Genomic DNA, 7,166 nt, shown 5'->3' with positions numbered 1-7,166 from the left:
TGCACACTCCAGACAGATGGTGTCGTGGTCCGGATTTGAACCAGCGACCCTTTTTGCTGCTAGGTGAAAGTGCTAACCACTACACGTGTGTGTTATGTACATAATTAATTAATATAAATATATATATAAAATTATAATAATTTTTTTTTTTTTTTTTACACGGGTTTCAAGTATCAAATTCTAAAGGGGTGGGGGACCTGATGTAATAAGTAAACCCTTCCCTGTTAGTGCAAGGTGTATTTTAAAAATCATTCCCATGCACCTTTATTAATCCATAGCTTACTCTGCCCACATAGCTGTACAATCTTCGTATTGGAAAATTCTAAGACTTAAAGTGGAAGTCCATGCAAAAACTAAAATCCCTGCATCTATAGACACCACAGATCTAACACTAACTTCTCTATCCATGTAAAAAATAAATGAGTATACGTACCTTTTTGGGAAGCCGATCTGACTCTCTCCGACCTGATCTCCAGCACCGGAAGCTCCGCAGAGGAAACGGTTGACAATGGCTGTGAAATGAATGGGAAATGATGTCGCACATAGACTTACTATGGGGGTTTTGTTGTCGCTGCCTCCTCTGCACCCATTTCCACAGTGAAGCTGTAGCTGACAGCTCGGCGTGGGATCCGGTCAGACCGGCTTCCAAAATGATACGTATACTAATTTTTTCTTTACAGGGATGGAGAGGTTCGTGTTGGATCCGTGGTGTCTATAGATCAGGGGTCTCCAAACTTTTCAAACAAAGGGCCACTTTATTGTAGAGCTGCACGATTAATCGCGGAGAGAATCGCAATCTCGATTCTCCCCGTGGGATGACCCATGATTCTTCTGTTTCACGGCCGGTTCCATGTAACCAGCGTGGAACGCAAATGGCGCCGATATCGGAACCGACGTCAGCAGCCTGCGCCGCTGGATGGATAACTGGGCTTCTTTTGCAGATCTGTACAACTGTAGTGTGTATCCATGCGCCACCCAGTGGTTGCCAGCGGTACTGCTTCTGATGTATAAAAAAGAGACCAGTGATATGTCTATAATGTTAAAGACCATATAACTCCTATGAAAAAAGCAGAATCAAAGTTTGATTCTGCTTTTTTCATAGGATTTATATGGTCTTTAACATTATAGACATATCACTGGTCTGTTTTTTATATATTCATATTTTCAGATAAATCACAGGTTTGTTTATTTATTGGGGGGGGGGTTTCTGGCATTCAGTTTTTGAGAATCGTGATCTTTAGTCTAAGCAAAAGAATCGTGATTCTCATTTTGACCAGAATCGTGCAGCTCTACTTTATTGTCCTTCAGACTTTAGGAGGGCCGGATTGTGGCCAGCAGGGGCAGAAAATGTCACGGGCCCAACATCAGTGAGAATAAATATGGCCTCAGGGTTGGTGGTCAATAGGAGGAGGCGTATTCCCCCTATTAGTAGGAGGAATAGTATTCCATCATTGGTATCGGTGAAATATATAGTGCCCCATTGTTGGTGTCAGTGGGAGAAATAGTGCCTCATATCAGTAGAGGGAATTGTGCCCCAAGGCTAGCAAAGGGCCACAGTTTGGAGACCCCTGCTATAGATGGTGTCTATAGATGTAGGGATTTTAGTTTTGCATGGAATTCCACTTTAACAATTAAAGTGCTGCCACCAAATGGAGAATATTACTAGGTAATTGGGAAGTTTAAAGTGTAAATCGAGGCAAAAGTATTGGATAATGTGGGGGAAAGAATTAGAACCCCTGTCAGATTTTTGCTACTATTTATGGCGCCTCTAGAAGGATCTCTCCTCCCTTACTGTCCTGATGATAACATTTTGACAAGACAGTGAAAAATGCAACAGGGATGCAGTCGGCAAAAAAAATAAAAAAAATAAAGGATAAAGATCTGTACAGAAATATAAATGCGGTTACCAATAGATTAGCATATAACAATATCTTTATTTTTGCAAATATGCACAGATATATAAAAAAACAATTGCACACGCTATAAAAAGGTTTTGGGCTCCTGAACTATTTAAAGTTCAATAACGCATCGTGTGTTACCTACAATCTTCAAAGCTGTTTGTATTGGCTGTTCTCCTAAATGTGTAGTATCAGTCTCCAGAAACCAAACGGGGCTCATTCATATCAGTGGAGCGTGCATGATGGTGCGCATGATGTGCATGTACACAAGGATGCATCGAGATTAATTTATTAAAGCTGGAGAGTGCAGCTCTGCATAGAAACCAATCGGCTTCCAGCTTTTTTTTTTTGGTAGTCAAAGCTTAACCACTTAAGACCCGGACCAAAATGCAGGTAAAGGACCCGGCCAGTTTTTGCGATTCGGCACTGCGTCGCTTTAACTGACAATTGCGCGGTCGTGCGACGTGGCTCCCAAACAAAATTGGCGTCCTTTTTTCCCCACAAATAGAGCTTTCTTTTGGTGGTATTTGATCACCTCTGCGGTTTTTATTTTTACTTCTGCCTATTTTTGGTAAAAAAAAACGCAATAAGGCCTCGTACAGACGACCGGACAGTCCGCTAAAAACGGTCCGCCGGACCGTTTTCAGCGGACATGTCCGGCCGGAGATTTCTGTCTGATGGTTGTACACACCATCGGACAGAAATCCGCGCGTACACGATCCGCGGTGACGTGGCCGCGACGTGCGCGGCCCTGGAAGTTCAAAGCTTCCACGCATACGTCGAATCACTTCGACGCATGCGAGGGATGGCGGCCGATCGGACATGTACGGTGAGTCTGTACAGACGACCGAACATGTCCGACAGAGAGGATTCCAGCGGACATGTTTCTTAGCATGCTAAGAAACATTTGTCCGCTGCAAAACGGTCGGCTGGACAAATGTCCGCTGGAAACCTGTCCGGTCGGCCGTACACCAGTTTCAGCAGACATGTTCGGTCGTGTGTACGGGGCCTAAGCGTTTATCGATTGGTTTGCGCAAAATGTGTAGTGTTTACAAAATAGGGGATAGTTTTATTACATTTTTATTAATATTTTTTTTTTTTTTACTACTAATGGCGGCGATCAGCGATTTTTATTTTTATTTATTTATTTTTTCGTGACTGCGACATTATGGCGGACACATCGGCCAATTTTGACACATTTTTGGGACAATTGTCATTTTCACTGCAAAAAATGCTATAAAAATGTCTGTGAAAATGACAATTGCAGTTTGGGAGTTAACCACTAGGGGGCGCTGAAGGGGTTAAGTGTGACCTCATATGTGTTTCTAACTGTAGGGGGCGGGCTGGACGTGTGACATCGTTGATTGTGTTTCCCTATATCAGGGAACACACGATCAATGACGGCGCCACAGTGAAGAGCGGGGAAGGTGTGTTTACACACAGCTCTCCTCGTTCTTCTGCTCCGGGGACCGATCGCGGCGATCGGGTCCACGGGTGCCACGGTCACAGAGCTTCGGACCCGCGGCTGGGCACTTAGAGGACGTACAGGTACGTGCTTGTGCCATTCTGCCAACGTATATGTGCAGGAGGCGCTCCTTAAGTGGTTAATTGAACAAGCTGACGTTAGAAGCTGATTGGCTACCATGCACAGCTGCACCAGATTTTGCACCCTCCAGTTTTAGTAAATCAATCCCATTGTGTCCAGGCATCTCTGTGCAACCAGCAGTTGCTGTCAGATTTCTTCTCTGTACATATCAATGGCAGGCACTTCTGCTGTTTCGCATATCATCCGTACAGCGGCATGCAAAATCGAGCCTCTGACCAACCCTGGACACAGCCAGTGTCCGCCAAGGTCAGGGTTTTTGTAGAGTTTTGGCCGCAGGTAAACGGCTAGTTTGTATGCAGCCATAGCACAGAGTGTTGCTGCCATCTAGAGGTGGCGTTGAGCAGTATCCATGCACATATAACAATATACTAGAGGTCAGCTGGTCGGTGGCCTGTTGCTAATGGGCAAGTGAGCAAAGCTTGATTTGTATTTATGGCCACTTATGTTTCCACCCGAGTTCCTGTCAGCCCCCAACGATGTATCTCCCACTTAACAGGCCGTGTCCCTGCCATACCAGGAAGAGGGTGTCGATTGGCTCGTTCCCATCTGCTATGCTAGGAATTGTAGTCTGATAGGTAGATTCAGGTAGAGTTAGGCCGGCTTATCAGTAGATAAGTCGACCTAACTCAGAATCTAAGCCGACCTATGTTTAAGCGTATGCGCAAACAGAGATACGCTTAAACATATCTAAGATAGGACGGCTTGCGTCGTCCTATCTTAGATTGCAATTTTTCGGATGGCCGCTAGGTGGCGCTTCCATTGCGGTCGGCGTAGATTATGTAAATGAGTTTGTACGCCAATTCACGAACATACGCCCGGCCGCCGCAGTCGATTTACGCCGTTTCCGTAAGGCCTTAGGCGGCCTAAAGTTCCACCTATGAGGTGGAATAACAATGTTAAAGTATGGCCGCCGTTCCCGCCGCGAGGTTCGAATTTTTTACGTCGTTTGCGTAAGTCGTCCGCGAATCGGGAGTTGCGTCGTTTACGTCGAAATCAATAGGCCCGTACGGCGTACTTAGCCGCAATGCGCACTGGGAAATGTAGGCGCATGCGCAGTAGCCAAAAAACGTGAGGTCAAGCCTCATTACCATTAAACACGCCCCCCTCCAACCCATTTGAATTAGGCGCCCTTACGCCCGCCGCGTTAATACTACGCCGCCCTAAGTAAGGAGGCAAGTGCTTTGAGAATCATGTACTTGCCTCTCTTACTTAAGGCGGCGTAGTGTAAACACGCTAGGCTACGCCGCTGCAAATTAGCGCGCCACTACCTGAATCTACCTATGAGAACCTGAAGCAAGACTGAGACCAGTCCTGCGCCGGACTACCGATCCCAAAAGCCCCCTGTGCCAGGCCGGATCGGTTGAACTAAAGCAGCCAATCAGCTTGACGTTCCTGAGATTTAAGACCAGTGGGATATGGTTAGGTTAGTTATGTGGAAGATGGAAGGAAGGTTGGGACAGTTGCACGAAGACTCCAATGGAGGTCATATTGGTGAGCAGGCAACAATTGGGCTGCACCACCCAGCAACCCCTTGGAACCAGCACTAGGAAAACTTGAAGCTGGGTTCACACCTATGTGAATTGGATGCAGTTTTCCTGCGTCTAATTCCCATGACGGGAGACTGTGACTGCCTCTCAATGGAGCCGGTTCACACCTCTCCAGGGTGGCTGCAAAGAGGATTGCACAAGGGTACTGTGTGTGTTTGGCTCAGTTTTAGTTCCGAATTCAGGCCAAAAATTTGGTCCGATTCATCCCTGAAACGGAGAACAGGGACGAAACGGAGAACAGGGACGCACCGGACCTCGAGCCGCATTTGAATTCAGTGTGAACATAGGGCTGAGATGAGCTGGTTCTAAGGCTAAGGATGAGCTCCGGCGTGTTCGCATAGAACACGTGCAGAGCCCGCCAGGAAGTCGGCACCCACGCTGCGCTAATCACAGCCAGGCAGACATTGTCCGATGCTCGGCTGCAGAGATCGGGAAATGTCTGCCAGGCTGTGATTAGCGCAGCGCCGTGCACACTTCCTGGCGGGCTCTGCACGTGTTCTATGCGAACACGCCGGAGCTCATCCTTACTCAGCCCTGATGAAGGAGGATTTTGTTAGCTCTGAAACGCGTTGGACTTCTTATGTTGACTGCTACGTCTAATAAAGACCATTCTGGTAGGTCGGGCCTTTCGTCATTTCTCATCTTCGGAGCAGTAAAAATCTGACAGGTGTTCTAGCCTTTTGTGATAATAGATGCTTATGAAGTACAATGGTGTCAGTAGCAATGCAGAACATAGCGCACCTCCTATGTGCGCTGGGGGAAAGTTGTCAGTTTTTCAGCTACTGTCTGTCTATATTACTGTTGTGCATTTCTGGGAAAATTACAGAAACGTGTGATAAACTCTGTGGGGGGTCGAGGGTCTTGTAGAACCGCATTTTTAAGTGTGGAATGTGACAAAATGGCTGCCAACTGGACCCGCAGCAAATGTGTAAATCTAGCAGTTCATGTCGAGGTGGAGAATCGGAAGTTCTTCCCACAAGTGGCTTTCACATGCAAAGGTCAAATTAAGGGAAATCTTGCTGTGCAGGTGTTCCGTCAGAATTGGTAATGAAAGTGATGTTCCGTCGCCGCCATCTTGCTACACCCCACACTCCTCAATTGTAACGATACACCGAGAAGGGGGCAAGCGGTGATCTTGTTACACCCACCGGTGTTTTGCATCTCACAGTTATTTTTAACAGAAAACGGAGCATATTTGGGTAAATATAGTATTTGGAAATCCGACAGACTGTTTACATTGTTGAATTTTAAAAGCAGAGGTGTTCTGTCATATTAACCTCCTGCGGCTGACGGCTACAGCGCGGACCTGAAAATCCAAGTGGACGTCTATTGACGTCCGCCCCTTTGCTCGTTCCCTACGCGCAGCGGGGAAACTCTGTGCTGGCCGTGTCCCTTGATACAGCCAATCGCAGATCGCCGTGAACGGCCAATCGGAGTGGCCGTTTGGTAGGCGATCTGTGCAGCCAATGAGAGATGATCTCATATGTAAACATATGAGATCATTTCTCATTGCCGGCTCTCACAGACAGCGTCCTGTCAGGGAGAGAGGAGACCGATCTGTGTCTCTTGTACATAGGGACACAGATCGGTCACCTCCCCCAGTCACCCCCCTCCCCCCACAGTTAGAACACTATACAGGGAATACATTTAACCCCTTCCTCACCCCCTAGTGTTAACCCCTTCAATGGCAGTCACATTTATACAGTAATTAGTGCATTTTTATAGCACTGATCACAGTATAAATGTGAATGGAGCCAAAAATGTGTCAAAAGTGTCCAATGTACTGCCATAATGTCGCCGTCCCAATAAAAATCGCAGATCGCCGCCATTTCTAGTAAAAAAAAAAAAAAGAAATAATAAAAAAAAAAAATTCTGTCCCCTATTTTGTAGGCGCTATAATTTTTCGCAAACCAGTCACTTATTGCATTTTTTTTTTTGTTTTTTTTTTACCAAAAATATGTAGAAGAATACGTATCGGCCTAGACTGAAAAAAAAGTTTTTTTTTTTTTTTTTTTAAATTGGGATATTTATTACAGCAACAAGTAAAATATATTGTATTTTTTTTCAAAATTGTCGTTATTTTTTTGTTTATAGCGCAAAAAATAAAAACCGCAG

This window comes from Rana temporaria, chromosome 9 (genome assembly GCF_905171775.1).
Source record: "Rana temporaria chromosome 9, aRanTem1.1, whole genome shotgun sequence".
NCBI classification, from domain to species: Eukaryota; Metazoa; Chordata; class Amphibia; order Anura; family Ranidae; genus Rana; species Rana temporaria.
Note: the sequence above shows the minus strand (reverse complement) of the source record.